Here is a 21,179-nt window from a genome sequence, read left to right on the forward strand (position 1 = left end):
ATTATCATGGCGATGCTGCAGCAGCCGCTTTCTCTCTGGCTGAGACACTTGGAGGAAGCCGTCTTTGTCTCTGAGCTCGTGGGCGTTCGGCTCTGGAACCGCCGGAGGCGCTTTGCCACCCAGAGAACGTCTCAACTTTCTCCCGCCGGCAGAGATTTCATCTGAGGATCAGTCGACGGAGAAAACCTCCTCTGATCCGTGAGCTCTTGGGCCGGGGGTTCCGGACGTCGGGAAGAGGCCCGCAACCCCGGCCCAAACGTAGCTGCCGCCCCTGGCGGTCATTTCACTCTTTAATGAATATAGAAGCAGGTGATCGAATCTGGTGACGGATCTTCTCACCTAAAAACAGCGTGCACTATACGACATGTCCAGAATGATAACACAGCGTGTTAAGATAGCACGCTGACCGCGTGAGTCTTGTCGGCAACAGACTCAAAGCGGTGGTCGGTGCGAGCGTCGCGTGCATGTCAACGCCTCAGAAGGCTCCAGGAGATCCAGCCTCAGTCTGGAGACAACATGGCCTTGGGAGAGGAAGAAGAAATACTAATGGCTACTTTCAATAAGCGTCAGCTGGAGGACGGCAGCAATCGTCCCAACAAGTGGTAGAAGTTAGTTTCTCAGGCGTTCCACACCAGAAACATGAGTTTGATCTGAAGCCATGAACCGAGGGAGAGGCCACCACAGAGTTTTGTGTTCCCTCCACACTGGAGTTGATTTGAAGACAGTAATTACCGTAATGGATCAGCTAATTTATCGCCGCTGTGCTGAGATCAGCACGGCGGGTTGGAGCCCGTGACCTCCGGCCTCCAACCCGCCGTGAAGAAGAACCTCTCAGCTCCTACCTCAAGTTGTCCTTTGAGTATGTCATTAAAACATGTTCATTAAGTGAGTGTTTTCTCAACGGCAGCGAGACAATATTTCTGTCTATGAAGGTCCTCTGTAAATATCAACCCCCTAGAAATCTGACCTTAACACATTTTGTTCAAACACCCATCTCTTTTTGATTCTCAGGTATTTTCCCGTCGATTAAATGATGATTATTTTCTCACCGTAGTGAAAACAAAGAGGTAGATTTGTTGAAAGAAAGGGAGGATCTCATTGTCGCCTGAAAATACAAACAGTGGTGAATGAATCGAACCGCAGCTCAGGGCTGATTCTACAGGTAATAGAAGTTTCTGGACCCACAAGCATTAGCGACTAATTCCGATTTGCCAGAAAAAGACAAGCTGTCCGAGACAGACTTCTTTCTTCACACTATCGGAGACGCCGACGACCCCCTGCGTCTCTGACTCAGGATCCAAGCCGCCTGAGTCTTCTGGGTTCTGGAGTCACCTGGGCTTTGCTGGATTTGGACACAGTGAGATGTTTTTCCTCATCTTCTCATTCTCTCTATTGTGTTTGAGGGATGTTCCCCGAGTCTGTCTCCACACAGGGTCTCCACAGGACAGGTAAACATGCAAGGGCGCATGCAAACATGAGATCTGATGACTTCATTCAAAAAGCCAAGGCGTCTGCTCTAGATTGGATTCAAATCTTTGAGACATCTTTGACGCCTCCAGCTCGTCGGAGAGGATCTGAAGCCTCCGCAGCTCAGATGTGAGATGAATCCTGACGAGGAGACTCCTGGGATGCGAAGGTGAGGATGTGGCGCTGCTGATCTGCGGCAGGTGGGTGAAACATGCATGAAGTTAGTGAACTCTTCAGCGTTATCACACCAATCCATCATGATCTCAGCTCCTGGCAGGACACCTGAGCTCGGGTGGATTCAGCTCACAGCTTGAATTCAAATGAAAATGAGCGCCGTTCAGTTTCACATCAAAAGAAAGAAAAGGTAAAAGAAACCGATAGTCCGACAGTTATGGTACTTCTTTTCCACATTAGCTTTGCTTTTATTTTCATTCTTGCTAAAAACCCACTGGTGCTCTATGGTGATCAGACTGAGCTAGCTGTCAATTCAGGGAGAGTACGCAAAGTGTGAGTCTGTGATGTGTGTGTGTGTGTGTGTGTCACCTGCAGGCACTATTCGGATGGAGTTTGGTGATGAAGTGAGGATCAGAGGTATCTTCATGACAAAGAGCAACGCTCTTCCAGGAGGCGGCAGGTGGCAGCGCCTGATCCTGGAGCTTCACCTTTGAGGACTGGCTTCCATCCGATGGAGTGAGTGAAGTCCCAGTAGCTGCAGGCTGAAACGCAGAACGACGTGACGATGTTCCTTTTCATTTTCGTCCCTGATCACCAATCAATGAGGAGATATTGAGCTAACTCAGGTTTGAAGGATTGGCGTTCCGATGAATACAACAGTCTGCTCTGGCAGGGTCAGATCACATCGTTCCAGTTGTTATTGATCGAAAACGATGAGACGAGTCCGTCCGAGGCCGCGGATGACCTTTGACCTCTGGTCCGATGCTCTTTTGACATCACCATGACAACGGACTCTTCTTCTCCAGAGCGAAAGAGTGATAGAAGGGGTGGTCAGAGGCCCTTCGCCATCTTAAAGGCCTGACAATTACTTCCTGGTCTTGTCTCAGCAGCACTGGACCTGCTCACGTGACCTCGACGTCACTCGCAGGTCTGCATAATCATCCGGAGTTTTCTCTCTTCTGTTGTAGCTGCAAATCCTCCCTGTCCCCTGACCTTCAGAGACCGGTGGGACGCACGGATCATCATCGCCATCGTCGTTCACTGCGCGGAGGATAGAACTACAGCTACAATTAAAAGAACTACAAGGAAGTCTGGCTGAAAGTATACTCCGTCTCTGGGGTGGTTATGGTGAGCAGAGGAGGAAAGCTGGTCTCGAACAGGACACAGATTCATGAATCCTGGATTGTCAACCAAACGTATTATTGAGAACTAAAAGAACAGCCGTTATTGAAAATCAGCAGCTTTGAGAGCCTTCAAAGGAGACTCCAAAGGTCCAGGACCTACAGCGACACCTCCGAAATCTGTCCCTCAGATGCAAACATCAAGGTCTTCAGAATGAATGAATGAACATCAGTTAGTGAAGGGACCAGAATCTTCCACGTGTCTCATACAAGACAGCAGGAGGACCCATTGGATGGAAACAGAGGACTCATGGAATGAGATAAAAGAAGTCCATCAGTCGTCATCTTCTGTCCTTCATGACTCATAGAGATACATTTGGATACGGCAGCCGGAGACCTTGTCGAAGAGACGAATGGAAGGCATCCCGGTTCTCCTTCTCCTTCCTGCTCTCCTGAATCTCAGAGACCTTCAGCTGCTCCCCACTTTTCTGTTTCCTTCATGAGACAAGTTTCATCCGAGTGCTTGTGCCCGAACTCTGCCTTGCTAACCAGGCTAACCCACATGGAAATAATTGTCTAAGAGCTGAAGGTGCAGGGCTTCAGGGTTCAGGATGGAGCTCAAAACTCAGGTTCTCACTTGGTTTCATTTTAGGACGGATTGTTATCAATGGCACCAATTCTGTGTGTGTGTGTGTGTGTGTGTGTGTGTGTGTGTGTGTGTGTGTGTGTGTGTATGCGTGTATGTGTATATGTGTGTATGTTGGCACTTCTGTCCTGAGTCCTTGTCATTGTTCTGAATGTGACATCATGAGGTTGAGGTCTGGACCTTAAGACCTTAAGATCATGCCCTCGACCCACAAGGTGACTTAGCCGGGTTCTCCAATGGGTTAGACCAGTGGTTCTTAACCTGGGTTCGATCAAACCCCAGGGGTTCGGTGAGTCGGTCTCAGAGGTTCGGCGGAGGTCAAGACACACATTGGTGATGACATCACTGGCCACAGGTGATCACGCTACATAGCTCGGCCTATCCGTGCTGCAGGGATATTGGCGCGCTCAGTTGTAGTAACTTGTGACTGTCGTCATGGTACGTCATGTGATTTCTTTCTTAATATTTTAATCCCTTCATACTAATTATGTCGGGCAAAAAAAGAAAGCGGTCGGAAGAACACGTACAATACGGATTCACATGTATGACGGAACGTGATTGGAATCGATGTCCTAACTGCATGATTTGCAAAGACAAGATGAGCAATTCTAGTCCGGCACCGGCAAAACTAAGGGAAGGCTTCCTTCAGCTGCATGGAGATGGGAAGTACAAGAAAATAGCGCTTGCTGAATTCAAGGTGAAGGGAGCCAGATTCCATGAAAAGGCTACTCTGCCTGTTCTTTGTACCCATCGACGAAACGATCCTCCATCCAATAAAGAAGGGTTCGGTGAATGCGCATGTAAAACAGGTGGGGTTCAGAACCTCCAACAAGGTTAAGAACCACTGGGTTAGACAATGGAAAAATGTCAAAGGAAAAGAGAATCTCAGGTGACAAGCTCGTCGTCCAACCTTGTCCTGAATTGGAGAAGATCCCGGAGGAGAGGCGGAACGTCTAGATGAAGGTGAACGGGTCCATGTGTTCTTCGAGAACCCAGACCTGGATGACTTCGTGCCTTCAAACACTCACGTTAGAAGAAGTGCGCCTGGAGGTCAGCAATAATCGACACGAGTCTTTGGACCGTTCGAGTCCTCCAGGCAGAAGATGAGGCAGAGGTCAAAGGTCATGGGTCTGGAGATAAATCCGGAGAAGGCAGAGTTTACAATCTCGGCGGTGACAATGAAGACCTTCTTGGTTTTAGAAGATGCTTGTTCTCCTTCCAGACGCGGCGTGCTCGCGACGTGGTCACGCATCGCGCCGAGCGTCTCGCCGGCCGTTCGGAGGCTCTAAAAATACTGCGTACCTCGAGGGCCACAAGCGGCGCTCTGTGGACGCCACCCGCCACATTCCTGCTCTTTGTCCGCGGCACAGTGGCGCTTTGTGGACGCCGCTTGTCTCGTCAAAGATTCAGCGCCGTGTCCCTGTGAAAATGCTAATGGAGGAGCCCGGGGCCACAGATGAAGGGCCGACAGACGCCGCTTTGTCTGCCGGACCGATGAACAGACCGCTCTTCATCGCCAGCGCTCGACCTCAGCTCTTTGACCAATCAAACCGCTCTTACATTTCACACAAAACACATAAGCACGCGGAGGTCAGGGAGTCAAAGCGGAGCCCCGGGCCGAGAAGGGCCCTCAGCAACCCGCTCGCAGGATCATCGATTTCTTACACCGGCATGAGATTCAGGAACCTTTTTGAGCTCAGATTCTATGGAGCCTTCTTCTCAATTCAGATTCGTCGGCTCGAACCTCGGCGGTTTTACGGAGGACCGTAAGTCATCAGGCAGAGATGCTGCCGGTGGAAACAAACACTGTTCATTCAACAGATAATTATCGATCGTCATCTTTTATCTCAGAATGTCTGCTTGCCTTTGCTTCCAGAGGGTTTGATTTTGGTTCAGGGTTGAGGTGTTGGTTTGATGCTGCGATCCCCGAGATCCAGGAGATCCCTTGTCCCCCTGTCCTGCACCCTGTTCTGGACTCTGTCCCAGACCCAGTTCTGGACCCTGTTCTGGACCCTGTTCTAGACCCTGTCCTGGACCCTGCTCTGGACCCTGTCCTAGACCCTATTCTGGACCCTGTCCTGGACCCTGCTCTAGACCCTGTCCTAGACCCTGTTCTGGACCCTGTCCTGTACTGTGACTCCAAAAAGCAATGGAAAACTTCTGATGGGTGCATCAAGAACCCATCAGAACTTTTCCATTTCTTTTTGGCTAGTAAATGGATCTCCATGTTCCATCAAATGTGGCTGGAAAATATCTCAGAGCCGACGATTTAGTGAATCAGTCATGGATTAAAACCTCAAAATCAATTTCCATCCATCCATCCATCCATCCATCCATCCATCCATCCATCCATCCATCCATCCATCCATCCATTGGTGGCTCAGCTGGAAACCAACCAGGCACCTTCTGACTGAGAGGAAAGGAGAACCTCCACAGAAACTGAACAGAAAGTAGAGATCAACATCACCAGGGACATTTGACTTCTAGATGACTCATGATGACCTTCAGCCGATGAAGGTCACCTTTGACTTCACCGGTAAGGATTGGGCATCATCTCATCTCTCATCCATTGATCTCTTGTCTGTTGATCGTCCTCCCCTGGTTGTTGCTGGACCTCCAGTTCCAGACCTCCAGCTTCAGACCTCCAGCTTCAGACCCTCATCCGGGCCGCCCTGACATGCACTGGGACTGATTGCCAGGTGAGGAAACCTCATCAACAGAGGAAACGGCATTTTCTAGAGTAGCAAGCATCCAGCAAAGGGAACGACTTGTGTCCTGAAGACTTCTGGATTCCAATCATCTGCTCATCAATGAAGGTCATAAACCAAATCATCAATCTACAAGCAAACAGGTTCAGCCTGGTGATGATCTTCAGCACTGAAGACCTCTGGGGTCACGTGACACTGAAACAAAGAGACGAGATGTTTGTTTCCGTGGGAGTCTGCAGGCGTGACCACACGGAGCAGCTCACCTCCGCCTTTCCATTTGTCAGCAGACGTTTGCGAACTTTATTTGCACATCAACTTCTAATGACAGGAAGTGAATGGGATGTTATGAAGAGCTTCCGTTCATTCATTCATCCAGAATCACTTTATTGATCCCCAAGGGACAAATGACCCCCCCGGGTCAGAGCCCAAGATGGCCTCCAGCTGCCGTTCTGCCAAAGGGCCGGGTTGAACTTGGACAGGTCAGCTGTCAAACCAAACTTCCAACCACTCACCTTGTCATCGCACGTGTGGACAACTGCAAGCCGCCAGGGACTCGAGACGGACAACATGGAGAACACAAAGAAAGAGCCCACGCAGAAGAACATGTGGAGAACCCAGGAAGGGGAACATGGAGAACCCAAAGAGAGAACCCAGGCAGGAATACATGCAGCCTCCAGTCAAGGTGATACAGGTGTGTGACAATGACTCACTGGTGGAGAACCTACCAGGAGAAGCTGGAGAAGTTCAGGACCTCAGCAGGAGGACACTGGAAAATAACCAGGAAACTATCTGAAAGTTTTCAAATCACATCAAGACTTGGAGTGTTTCTGTGTGTGTGTGTGTGTGTGTGTGGGGGGGGGGGGGGGGGGGGGGGACTGCACACACCACTGCTGGAACATCAGGCTGATTTATTGCCTGCAGACGAGAGAATTTGAGGAAAAACCCCAGAAACAAAGACGGGCTTGTTGGGAGAGATGTTTGTTTCTCTGCTTATTTTCATGCTAATGCGTTCGCCCGTGTCATATTTCTTCTTTATTCTGCATCATTTCCGTGTTGGAGAGCTGTGACCAGGATGTGTTGCCATGGTAACCAAAGATCACATGTGTCGCGTTGGGATAGAAGGTAGCATTGGAAGCTCGGACAAGAAACGTCTCCGTTGAAAGTGACCTGTCTTCATTTGGACATTCCTAACCCTAAACCATCAAACAGCCTCTGGATCCACAGGTCATGTGACCCCCTCCACACACACACACACACACACACACACACACACACACACACACACACACACACACACACACTGTAGGATTACGTATATACGAAAATACACTGTAGATGTATGTGTTTTCATATGAGGTGTGCATGTTGAGCACAAGGGACAGTATGTATCATACTTCTAAGCCCAGTGTGATGCATATATGAAGTCCATATGGTCTATATAGAACCTGCGTATGACTCCCTTCAGGAGATGAGGAGAATGTCAGGATGAGCTTCAGAAAAGAACGTGAAGAAGGTGCTCCACCTTGGTCACTTTCCAGAAGAATGCTAGAACCAAGCAGTGTCTCCTGCTGGTCCAGATCCTGGTCCAGAACCAGGAGGAGCTCCATGCCTCATAAAGAGCAACCTGGATTTGGATTTTTGAGGAGCATCGGCAAGCCCTGGAAGTGAGGTTGCCTCTGAGCAGTGGTGTGTGGTGTGGGTCCTGCAGCTTTGAATCGTAGCCAGGGGAACTTGGCAGTTGCGTCTCCTGTTATTAATATTCCTGAAAGCCTGAGAAAATAAACTTCCTGTCGGATTTGGTTGCCAAGGCGATCGTAATCACCTCTTTCAGCCTCTGCCAGACATCCCACCGCTCATCATATTCTGTCACTGTGTGTGCGTGTGTGTGCGTGTGTGTGCGTGTGAGTGTGTGTGTGTGTGTGTGTGTGTGTGTGTGTGTGTGTGTGTGTGTGTGAGAGAGAGACAGGAAGTGTCCCGCCAAGGGACACAACATGTTTGACATCAGGACACTTTCTCAGCCACAGAAACTGGTCACTGGTTAACGAGGCGAATCATCTCTGTGACACCGAGCGTTCGTCAAGATGAGACCGAGCGGCCCTCAGAGACCCCCAAAACCCTCAGAGACCCCCAAAACCCTCAGAGACCCCCAAAGACCCTCAAAAGCCCTCAGCGACCCAAAAGACCCTCGGAGACCCTCAAAGACCATCAGAGACCCTCAAAGATCCCCAAAGATCCTCAGAGACCCTCAAAGATCCTCAAAGATCCTCAGAGACCCTCAAAGGCCCTAAAACACGCAGGGGCTTCCAGAAACTTTTGGTCCCCAATGGTTTGGCCGTCCATGCCTGAAACCTGCCTGATGTTTAATTTCTACACACAGTGACATTCAGATTAAGACCCTGTCGCATGTCCAGCAGCCCCAGATTACGCAGATGTCCCGGTGTGAGACCACAGGTGGCCTCCTGCTCTCAATCCCAAACATCTGTCGCAGGATCGCATTTAGTTCAGACTTAGGATAAAACACACAACCTCCACTTTGTGTGACATCAAAGACCGTGTGCATCATCTAGCGTGCAGACGCACTGCTTCTTCATCACCACCATCCTCATCAAGCTGTGCCTTCCTGTGCACTTGGTGCAGAGTGGCACCTCTCTCTGATTGGTTGGCCCCTCAGGGAGGCAGCTGCTGATTGGTTGAGAAAAGGGAAGGTAAGACTGACAGTCATGACAGGCTGAGTTTCTAAACACACCTTCTTTACCTCTGACTTGACGTGCAGAGCCTGAGATACTTCTGGAGTGTTTTCCCCCTGGCTCTTGTCTTGCAGGGTTAAGGTTGTTCTTTCAATGGCAGCTGTTCTGTGCTGACAAGCATCTAGAAGTCAGGACTTCTACTGCTGCTGTGCCCAGTGGCAGTGCGAATGTCCTGGGAGGAGCTGGTCTGGACCATCAGGAGATGATGGGAAACTCTCAGCAGGAGGTGTTTGCTTCCAGAGAGCGCTGTCGCAGCTCCTTCAAAATAAAGCACTTATATGTACACAAAGGAAAGTTGAGAAATTGTACATGAGTAAACAGGGCTTGTTTGCAAATAGATGTGATTTTTCAAAGACGACCTTTGGACGACCAAAGGTCAAAGGTGAAGATGTCAATGTACCGATGATCATGTTCTAGAACTCTCATTTGGTCATTTGGCTTATCAGCTTTCCTCTTAAAGAAGAAATGAACAGAATGAGGAGTTTACAGCTTGTCGTGTTTATCGCTGTGTGTGTGTGTGTGTGTGTGTGTGTGTGTGTGTGTGTGTGTGCGTGTGTGTGTGTGTGTAGTGTGTAAGATATCCTGGACTCACTCAGGGGACAGAAAATAAATACAAAACCCCTTCAACATGACTGGGATCTGAGGCAGGAATGTAGCAGGGCATGGGAACGACACACACATACACACACACACATACACACACACACAAACACACACACACAGACACACACACACACACACACACATAAAACAACTGCAGAAGCAAGACATCTGCTCTGACTGCGTAGATTTGATTGGTCCTCCAACGTTCATCGCCGTCAGGGCGTCTCTGGGGGGAGTTGGGATGGAACGGTACATTTTCTGAGGAAAACCTTTGATTTTTTTCCACAACATTGATTCCAAATTAAAGAAACAGAGTCATAAAACTCAAGTAAACAAGAAGGTCTGGCACCACGACAGCGGGTGACCCCGCCACTGAGAAGAGGCGGCTCATCCAGAAAATGACAAAGAAGAACTCGACCTTCAGTCCGGAGCGGCCCGAGCCCCAGACCTGTGAACGCCCGCAGAACCAACCGTTTCCGCTCGGCCTCGACACGTTTTCAACCCGGGGGTTCGGTTGTTGTTGTTGTTCAATCTAAATATAGAGGTTTTCCCAGCATGCCCTTGTTGTGATGACCTCATCAGGTGAACACTGGCACAGATTTGTTTGTGTAAGTCGGTATTAGTATGAAATAAAAGCCTCTTACAGGCTGAGTTGTAATCCGTGTCGGAGCAGGTATCATGGCTGATGATGATGGAGCCCCTGCCCCTGCCAGGAGGTCATGTGGTGTCCGTGAAGACCCCCCCTCCTGGGATGCTCCGGAGGCAGAAACAGACAAGCGGCGGCCTGGGGGTGGGGGGGCATTAGAGGCATATTAAGTGCAGAGGAAGCAGATAAGCTGCGACAGATGTGTTTGGGTGTTGACATTGTTTGTATTTGCAATCTGATAGATCAAAATGTTTCTCCACTAATAGGCTTTTATTTTGGTACATTTTGGATTTAAACCACACACGCAGGCACACACACACAGACACACGCACACACACACACCCGCACGCACACACATGCACCTCAGAGGTCAGTCAGTGTTTGCTGTCCATCACATCCCAGAGTCACTGTGTGCTGGAGATCATCTGTGGTCCAGGACTCTCACATAAGATAAGGTAAGATAATAAAAGATAAGACAACATAAGATAGGATAAGAGAAGAGAAGAGAAGAGAAGAGAAGAGAAGAGAAGAGAAGAGAAGAGAAGAGAAGAGAAGAGAAGAGAAGAGAAGAGAAGATGAAGATGGTGAGGAGATGATGTAGAGTGGGATGGGGAGAAGAGGAAGGTTATTATATCAACTCTTCCTGAGGGGTTGTGACCTTCGACTGACCTTCTGTGTGACCTGGAAGTGACCGGTGGAGCTGAGATGGTGATTTGGACTGCCCCATCACAGGTATCCAGACGGAGACACCCAACCCCTCACACCTCATATGGAGGCTTACGATGATTCAGACATTCATTCACACAGCTGGACGATTCAGGGTCTCCAGCAAACCTCCGACATGTTCTGGACTGTTGGAGGAACCCAGCGAACCCACAGGAACTTCACGTAGACGTGGGGAGAACACGGAGACGCTACACAGAATGGCCCCCTGTGGGAGGCCGACGGGGACCTTCTCGCTGTGGAACCGCTCCACCACCACCTTTGCCCTTCTTTAAAAATATCAATGACCCGAAAGATTTTTTTGACCCCCAGGAGTTGTCAGGGAGACAGCGACACCTCTGGGATGGGATGTGGACCTCCTGGCCATCCAAGGCTGAGCTGATGGTGGCGAGAGGGACGGAGGTAAACAGGTGATATCCTGAACGTTAGAAGGGTTGTCCGTGATCGGTCCGACACCAACATTCAACGTGCAGCCTGAGGAACGGGATGTGGCACAGAGACAGGTTCCATTTCCCCTGAGTCCCAGAGAAAGTCCTGATTCGAGTGTGGAGAACATTCTGTCCACTTCCTGCCCGACAGCGGCCGTGTGACTGGAGGTGGCGTGTCTTTCGGGGGTTTCCGTGTCCATCACGTGTCCAGCGCCATGAGTTCCTGGGTAACAAGGTCATAGCATGACTTTGGATGTTGTCCTCACTGCCACAGGCACAGGGATGAATGTTTCATGTGGCTCTGGGAACACCAAGTTTGTTCACACGTCTTAGAAACGTGTTTCTTAGCAGTTTCGACGACCGTGTGAGGAGCACCTTCTTCCAGGAAAGTTTGGCTTTTGATTTGGTGAACTTGCTTCGTCAGCCATCATCCTGACCTCGTCAGCTCCTGTTCCTGGAGGTCACAGCGGCTCCAGGGATCTTCTTCACGAAGGACGTGCTCACCTGGCCTGGTTTTACAAAAGTGTTCCAGATGAAAAAGCAACAAGAAGCTCAGCAGAGGTGGTCCAGTTTGGTGACGTCTCCATGATTTGGAGAGGATTTTATAGAAAACATCTCACCGGCTTCAACCACTAAACCTCTGCCAACATCTGAAGTCAGGGGAAAGTGCTTTTTAATGAAGTATCTCTTTCAGAGTTGCGGTCCATTCCACGCCACATGTGGCTACGAGTGCTGGGCCCGCAGGTCTGCAGCTGCACATCAGCCCCCAGGTGCCGCGGCGACAGGAGGGAACAGGGCGCCATTGTTTGTGGCCCGGGCGCCACATCTGGGTGGGTTCAACAAGCGTGTCAGTGTGAAGACGGCGCTGAGGCCCTCCTCTGTTTCTGCACAGCCGCCGGCATCGGACCCCGAACAACACGTCCGTCTGTCTGTCTGCTGCCACAAGGACGGGCTGTTCCAGCAGCGGGGGGCGCCTTCCACATCGGCTCGGCCAATCGGCCGCCGCCCCGCTCATCACGTGACTGCGTGTTCGCAGATCGCCATGTTTTTGGGCGGGGGGACGGCTTCAAATGGAATCTAAGTCGGGTAAACATGCAGAGAGATCCATGTCAGATGCCTGAAAGACATTGTCTCCAAACCTCCATAGAACGATTGCAGTTTGCCTCGTTTTATTCTTCATCGTTTACAATCTGACGGTGTTAAAATGAAAATCAAGCCGTGAGGAAGCTCAACCGATGGGGCGGGACTGTCCCCTGTGAGGTCAAGACACGGCCAGAGACTATGGGAGGACAAACAGACAAGACGTAGAAGAACACGGTCCTCCACATTGACGCTCCAGAATGCCAGAAGACGTGATGCAGGGTAACCCTCAAAAACTGCAGCATGTCATCACACACGATCGATAATCACAACGTGATGGCAGATGATATTTTGAAATGCCAAGTCTGTCTGAGCGTCAGCTCCGTGCTCTTCAGAACAAACATCTCCCTCTTTGTTGGTTTCCTGGATCTTTGAGCTTCTCTGCTCTTTGTCTCGGCGTGTTGACGCCCGAGGACGTGATCGGGGACGGAGGAGGACAGAGGAGGTGACAGGACAAAAGAGGGATGAGCAACGACAACACGCACAATAACGGTCTTTAATCACTGATGGTGAACAGAGGCCAGAGGGAAAAACACACTCACACACTCACACACACACACACACACACACACACACACACACACACACACACACACACACACACACACACACGCGCACACACAAACAGATACATGCTAACGACAGAGAGCTGCAGACACGTGGCGCCCCCTAGTCCTCTGAACGAAGACTGGAGGACCGCTGAAGAACAGCTGTCAGTTGGGTTAGTTTTCAGCAAAAATTCAGACGCGCACACACACACACACACAAACACACACAAACACGCGCACACACACACACACAGACACACAGACACACACACACACAAACGCACGTACACACACACACACACACACAAACGCACACACACACACACACACGCACACACACACACACAAACGCACACACACACACACACACACGCACACGCGCACACACACACACGCACGCACGCACGCACGCACGCACGCACACACACACACACACACACACACACACACACACACACACACACACACAATCGATCTGAAAACCACACTACAAATAAACTTGTGCGTCCTGCTCACTGAGGGACATCTCCCCTCGTTCATCTGTCTCACCTCCACCCTTCATCAGTCAGAAGAATCTTGGAATAAAACATCCAAACTCTGATGTTCTGCACATCTCAACCATTATTGACTGAAATGCCTCTTTTTAACGGATGTTATTCCAGCCTCTCCTGCTCTGTCACGTCCGGTCCTGTCGGTCCAATCTGTGGATTCCAGCGCCTCCAGTGGTCGCTTTCTGCACTGCATCAACATCAGGCCTCGCTGTCTGAAGAACCAACCGCAGGTGTTTCATGGTAATGACAGCGGTCGGCAGACTCGTGCACCTTTGTGGCGCACCAAGGGTTAATGGCCAGGAGGCTCACCTGTGCCGATTAGGCAAGCCTTAGCATGAGGGAAAAGAACTGTGATCGTGTCGGAGCTGAAGGTGTTTGGAAATGCCAGCAGGTTTTTCATCTGATTGATTGATGGAATAATGTTTTGGAAAGGTCAAGTACATACAGAGTTTCATCTCCCACTTTGTTTGGGAGAGTTTGAATATTTTAGTTCTGCTGTGAACGTACTTAATAAAAAATAGACCTTTCTTGGAACTTATTGAAACCCTGAGGCGTCTTGATGAGGTGACTTATTGGAGACAGCAGCAGACCGGACCAGAAGATTTCACCAGATGGTGTCATCTACTGGAGTCACAACATCATGGAATGAGGTGAGAATATAGTTTTAGAGATATACTCTCACAAGAAAGAGACATTTGTTTTGGTGTTCCTGCAAAATGAAGTAGAATCCGTGGAGAACAGCTGATTGTATTTCCTGGTTCGCTGGGGATGCATTTTTCCATCTGAACGCTAAAGAAGGGCTAGACTTTGTCAACAAGAAGCCGAAGACGAGTCCTCCCGGAGAGGAGACGGATGTCAGCTTGTTCTCCACACGTCTTCTAGGCAGGACTTTCTCCTCACTGTGGCCAAGATCTTTGGTGTGATTGGTCAGAACTATGAAGTGGGCGGGGTGAATGTGACAAATAATCTTCTTCTTCTTCTTTCGGCTTTTCCCTTCAGGTGTCGCCACAGCGAGTCAACTTTCTCCATCTAACCCTATTCTCTGGATCCTCCTCTCTCACACCAACTACCTTCATATCTTCTCTCACTACGTCCATAAATCTTCTCTCTGGTCTTCCTCCAGACCTCTTGCCTGGCAGCTCCAATTCCAGCATCCGTCTACCAATATATTCTCCATCCCTCCTCTGTCCATGACCCAACCATCTCAGTCTGGCTTCTCTGACCTTCTCTCCAAAACATCTAACATGTGCTGTTCCTCTGATGGACTCATTCCTGATCCTCTCCATCCTGGTCACTCCCAAAGAGAACCTCAACATCTTCATCTCTGGAATGTGACAAATAATAATAATAATAATAATAATAATAATGATGATAATAATTTATCCTTTATTTATTCCTTGTGGGGAAATTGGTTTTCTGCAATGAGCCCATCCTGGATGAATCGTGAGCAGAGCGGCCGCCAGAGGAGCAGTGAGGGGTTCAGTGTCTCCTCAGCAACCCCTGGACACACGAGGGGGAGCCGGGAATTCGATCAGGAACGTTCGGTTCCAAAGACGATCGCCCGTCGTCCTGCACCACGCCGTCCCACAGGGTTCAGAAGTGGTGTGATGTCCTGCTTCTCTGCTGGCGCTGAAGGTGAAGGATGAAAGCGTGAAAGGATGTCGATCTATGTAACTTTGGAGAGGCGTACAGAGTGATTGTCGGTAAGAGGAACTGAAGCCCGTGCACAGAGGAAAGGGTCCGTCCCAGCGATGCGGATAACTTGGTGCCGAGTTGTCAAAATCCGAACGGTGTGGAGCAGCGGGAGGAAGTCCATCTCGGCTCATTCCTCCTGCCGCAGCAGCTCCATGCTCGCGTCAAGCACCGCGGAACCACCGCCGACACGGCTTTCTCACCCCGCTGGCTTCGAAGCGCTTTCACTGTCTTGCTGCCGTTCCTGTCAGATGCCACAATGCTTGTCTCCGCAGTGGGCCGGACCTCGGACCACTTCCAGGAGGTCTGCACCGGAGCTTCTCACGGCCAGAGACTGCGCTCTTGCTGTCTCTTCATCACACAATGTCTCAGTTTTCCTCGCACGATCGGACCAACAAACAAGAAAAGATCCTCTCTTCAGGACGCGGAAACATATTTACAGTACTTTCCAACAAAGTGAGGTCCTGATCAAAAGCAGCCAGCTTCCTGTCGATCTACCTGCCCGTCTGCAGTAGAAGGCTCATCTTCAGTCTTCCTCCTTTGCTCACCACCTCCAGTGTTGACTAGGCTTTTCTTTGCCTCGTGTCTTTGATGAAGATGAGTCTCGCTCCTTCAGGATTTGAGCTCAAACCCAAAGCCACCAAGCAGGTTTTCACAGAATGATGGGAAAATCAAATTCACCGCCGTGATCACTGATGCGTAGCGATAGCCGCTAACCCTAGTCACAGATTGTCTGCAGACAGATTGTTGTTTCTCCCTGGGAGAGATGAGTGAAAGCGCAGCTTCCCTTCCCTGTGGACAAGCAGATACAGAAGAACACCGTGCCATCTTTGTTTGCAACTGCACTGCTCTTAAGACGCACACACACACACACACACACACACACACACACACACACACACACTCCCTGGACCAGTGGAGGAGACCCCATGAGAGAGCATTTATACAAGCAGATGAATTTAACTACAGGGAGTTTTTAAAAAAAGACACCCAGAGACTCAGAACACACACCTGGACAGAAACCACAAAGCTTCCTGCAGGAGCGCCAGGAGCGTCAGCACGATGAGGAGATGAGATGAGATGATGATGAGAACAACTTTATTCATCCCGAAGGAAAGATGGCAGCCAGGTTGACCGGCGTCGAGACAGCGGTCGCTGTTGTGCGCTGACTTCCAGCGCCCCAAACTCTGACGTGTCCCAGCAGGACGTCCTGAACCCCGAGCCGTCCATATGGTCAATGAGCAGGACGGGTTTTCAAAACTTTTCCTGAAAACAGTTGTTCACTGATGTGTTTCCTAAAATGATTTTGTCTGGTTTTCAACTCCTCATCGGTTTGCAGATATCTATGGACATGTATCTATTTCGATCTTTAGTTTTGAAATGCCCGCCATGGTGGAGCCGCAGACAGCGTCTCTGCCTGCCTGTCTGCGTAACAGTAAGCGGTGTCCTCCTGTTTTTGCTTCGGTTCTCTCGGGGTTCTCCGGGATCCTCCCACACAGGACAGGTGGAACAGGAAGTGAATGAATGAATGATTTTTGATGGTTTCTCTCTTGTTTCTTCTGGCAGCGAAGCGCTCTGATGGAAAGCAGGAAATGTTCTATTATCAAACTGGCTGTTTATTAAGGTTGAGACGACTCTACAGATGACCGCCCACACTGAGAACCACCTGGACTGATGACCCCCCCCCCCCACACACACACACACACACACCCCTGCTAAATCCATGGACTGCCGACCTACCCCATCATCATCGACGCCACATGAGATAACAATGTCTTAATCCATACTGACCATCTGAACAGCTATCAGCTCTAAATATTTCTCTAATCTCACCCTTTTATCAGATTAACACAGATCACTTTGGCTGTCACGACATTTATTCCGCGACCCCCCGTCGCCCCTCACCCCCAGGTTGACACACAAACATCCGCAGGATTGATGGATTTCCTAGTTCTTTAGTTTGCTCACGCAGGTGGAGGATCAGTGGGGAGCCAGCATGAAGAACATCAGGACTACCTCTGGATTCTATCTCATAAAAAGCAGCCCCAAACGGGACAACGTAACTGAATCATTTGTGGAATGCAGAGCGATTTGCAAGAACCTGTGGAAAATTTCAGTCCCCCGATAAAAGAAAAAAAAGTATCATAAAACACAACTTGGAGTTTGTCAACAGATTTGACAAAAAAAACAAGAAAAATGACCTCCAAACATCCCCAAAGGAACAAACTGAATTGCACAAAAAACAGACTGACATGTGAAAGACCTGTGAAGATAAGTGCTGAACGTTAGCATGAATGACATGAGATCTACGGATAGATTTGAGTTTAATCTCATCGGAGTCGTCGGTTTTCCAAAGCAGCAGCGCTCTGGAGATGAACGCCTGAAGAGCGTCCCGGTGGGAGATGGTCCGGAGCTGCCAGACCTCCCGTGGCTCCACAGAATGAGGCGACATGATGCCCAGAGGCTGCCAGCTCTCTGTCAGGTCACCCTCTTCCTCTGGACTCGGTGAAACAAAGGCCTCATTGAAGCGGCGCTCTGTCGGAGCAGGTCGGCACGGCGACTCCATCCGGGCCCGATGGGCTCCCGGGGTTTTGAGGCAGGAAACACAACATGGTTAAGAATGGTGTGTTTGCAGAGCCGCTGTGTGTTTGGTTAGTGGTATGGGGGGGGAAGGACATCACTTCGTCACTTAGCAACGACACCTACAAGACGGCTACGTGGAGCGGAGACGTCTGGATGAACAGGTTCCCTCGGGGACCCGGTCATTGTTCCTCTCGCTCCTAAAGTCTTCGGTAGAAGAAAAATGATCCATTTATAGAAGCCGGGACAGCTGGAGATGAAAAATGAGGGGCCACTACGCTGACAGGATCCTCTCACGATCCATTGTGGCATACGTTGGTTGACCAAGGTAGGTTTTACCAGTGGTCACTCATGAAGTGAGTTTTGAGTGGTTAGAGGTTTGAGATCTCTTGAGGAGATATGTGTTTCATTTGTGTCATGTCATGTCACGTCCTGCCCATCGCTTCTCCATCACCTCTTCTGCTGCACCAACATGTCCATCGAAGTCTGCACCAATGACCACTCTCTCATCTCTGGAGATATTCTGTAAGTTGCTTTGGATAAAAGTGTCTGCTAAATGACTGTAATGTAATGTAAATGTAAATTCTGCATCACTTCATCTAACTCACTCCAGAAGTTCTCCTTCTCCTGTATCTCACCTCCCACCTGTGGGTTATAGCCGCTAACAACATGGAGCATCACACCTTCAATGTCCAAGCTTCAGACTGTCTACATCTACCTGACACTTGCACCTCCAGAACGTTCCTCACAAACTCCTCCTTCAAGATAACTCCTACTCCATTTCTCCTCCTGTCAGTACCGTGATACCTAAACCTTAACTTCAAACCTGCTCCTGAGCTTCCATCCTTACGACCTTTCCACTTGGTCTCCTGGACACGCGGTATCTCCGCCTTGCTTCTCTCCATCATGTAGATCAACTCTCTAGCTTTTCCCGTCATCGTCCCCACATTCAAAGTCCCTCCTCCCAGTCCCAGACTCTTGCCTTTCCTCTTCTCTCTCTGACTTCCGGACACGCCTCCCTCCTTTCCTTCTTCCACCCACAGCAGCCCACTTTCCTCTGGTTCCTCGCGGGTGATCGTTTTCAACCCGGCCCTGGACCATCCGTTATGAGACTCGTAGCTTTGATTCTCATATTTGGTTTTGCCACAAGTTTCATGCCGGTCGGCCTTCCTGACGCAACCCTCTGCTTTTATTTGGGCCGGTGAAAGTCTCAGAAAGACCCTTATTAGAGTTCCCATATTATGATAATAAGAATAACTATAAAAATTAATAAAGTCAATCGGGATAAGCTGCAGCGTCCTTGACTGCTAAACAGGCGCGAGCTCCTGAGTGAATGGACATTAATAGTGGAACAGCTCCGCCATCTAGTGGACATACATGTCACTGCAGCTTTCATTCAGGGAACCATCATCTTCGGGTGATGGTGTTCACCTCTGGAGGGTTCCTAGTTCTTTTCCTAACGGTGTGTGTGTTCCCTCGATGTTCTCCTGTCTGGATCTCCTCCATGTTCTCCTGCCTTGATCCCCACCATGTTCTCCTGTCTGGATCTCCTCCATGTTCCACTGCTTGGATTCCCTCCATGTTGTCTGACGTCCTCCCACTCACCCCCACCAGTGGACACTTTGGTGTCATGTCAAAGTGTTTCTGTCGGTAGGACAAAGGTCTGTATCAGAGGAAAGTAAACATCTTAAGAAAACCGACTGGACGTCCAGGATGTGGCTTCACAGGAGATGAAGGCTGAGGTGACCGGAGATGCAGGAGTCTCAGGTTGTTTCCCGCTTCCGGGCTATAAATCCCACCCCCTCCTGCGCGTCATCTCGATATGAACACTGATTGGAGGAGGCAAGCGAGCGGCGCTCCCTCTCTGTCTCCTATTTGACGCTCCTTGTCTTTTCACTGACTCACATTTATGAGTCAGTCACCAAAGAGAATTGGGTTTTGAGTCCTCTGAGTCCCTGCCGGTCAGCAGAAGCCCGGCCCATTCCCAGTCCCTTTGAAAGTTACATTTTCTTTCCTTTCAATCTGTTGTAACCGAGAATTCGTGTAAGTCGCCCGTGTTTCGTACGACTACAAAATAACAACCACGGAGACTCCGGTTTCTCTCTATAACATTCTTCCGTCTTCACACCATGACGACCCAGCAACCCCCTCACACCTCACCTCCACTCTCTGTCCGGGCTGCAAAAGAAGCGCTCAAGGCATCTGCTGTCGTTCAATCATCCAGAGATGTACGTTACGCTGTGAAGTTGTATTGTGGTACGTAATGCGTAATGATTTTATGAGGGCCATAAAACATAAATTCCCTGTTTTCAAAGAGTATGTGATAAAAGACTTTGTTCTAATCTAAAATGTATGACTTTTTAAAGTCTGACAATGCGATGTTAATCGTCTTCCATCTCTTCCCCTGTGTGTCGGGATCGGGCGCTGCTACACTTTCACCAGCTGAAGGTTCGCCCGGCCCGGCAGGTGTTTGGTCTCTGCAGCAGGGCTGGATCAGGGCAGAGCATGAACATGGGACAGTCACGGTTCAGGTAGGACATCATTTATCTTGCGTGTAAGATGATCTTTAGATAGAAATGATCCGTTTGTCACCGGAGACAAAAAAAAAAAAAAACAGCTCAGATCATTTCCAGGTTGAGCTGGAGGTCAAGCTTTTGGTTTAAATTGTCTCCTAAATTTTGGATGCAGCTTGTGGTTGTTTCCATTTTCAGCCCATGGCGTGAAGGTCAAAATGACAGCAGGCCCCTGTTTTTCATTTTTCATCGACACAAACGAGACAAGTTCGCCATTGGTTTGATTTCAGTGTTTGAGTGAGGGATCAGTTTGGTGTCCTGTTCTTCCCTCTGTTTTTGTCTGGCGCGGCACACTGTCTGCATGTCCTCGCTCTCACCTGCACCCCCAGCATATCCAACGCTTCCTTTCCTTAAACACTCACTCTCTGCATGTGCAATATGTGAAGCTGCATGTACAACAACACTCACTACATGTGAAAAAAACCTGAAATTCTATGTGTGACAAATGAAGCACTATTTGCAAACCTGTGCTTAATCTCGCTTTATACGGATACGGCATCAATACGTGCATCATCTCATATATTTCTTATTTTATACCTCTACTGGAGGGGATGTGTGTGCAAATGAGCGGTTCAGTGCCATATGAAGTCGACATCTTCTAACCCTTCTAACAGGTTAGAGCTGATGGACTCTCCTTTTTTATCTTCAAACACAATTGGGGAGCCAAACTAAAATGTAATTGTTTGGCTGTAAGAGGGTTAGGGTTATGTATTATTATATTGTCCTGTATCACAATACAGCTTCTATTCCACTGGGAGAGAGAAAGTACACCCTCAGCCTCTCGCCTGAATACTTTTCACTGCTTCCATCCTTCCCCAGTGAGACGATCAGC

The 21,179-nt window shown here is 49.4% G+C and overlaps 1 long non-coding RNA gene across 1 annotated transcript in view; it reads left to right on the forward strand.

Annotated features, from left to right (window-relative positions):
- Positions 1-2,139, forward strand: part of LOC147235146 (uncharacterized) — a 5,363-nt gene extending 3,224 nt beyond the window's left edge. The window contains exons 2-4 of the long non-coding RNA XR_015106086.1: positions 1,404-1,448; positions 1,560-1,636; positions 2,017-2,139. This is a non-coding gene — a long non-coding RNA (uncharacterized LOC147235146). The remainder of the gene's footprint in view (positions 1-1,403; positions 1,449-1,559; positions 1,637-2,016) is intronic.
- Positions 2,140-21,179: the final 19,040 nt, after the last annotated feature.

Source organism: Fistularia commersonii, chromosome 4 (assembly GCF_037954325.1).
Source record: "Fistularia commersonii isolate RoL2024-O1a breed Wild chromosome 4, RoL_Fcom_v1.0, whole genome shotgun sequence".
NCBI classification, from domain to species: domain Eukaryota; kingdom Metazoa; phylum Chordata; class Actinopteri; order Syngnathiformes; family Fistulariidae; genus Fistularia; species Fistularia commersonii.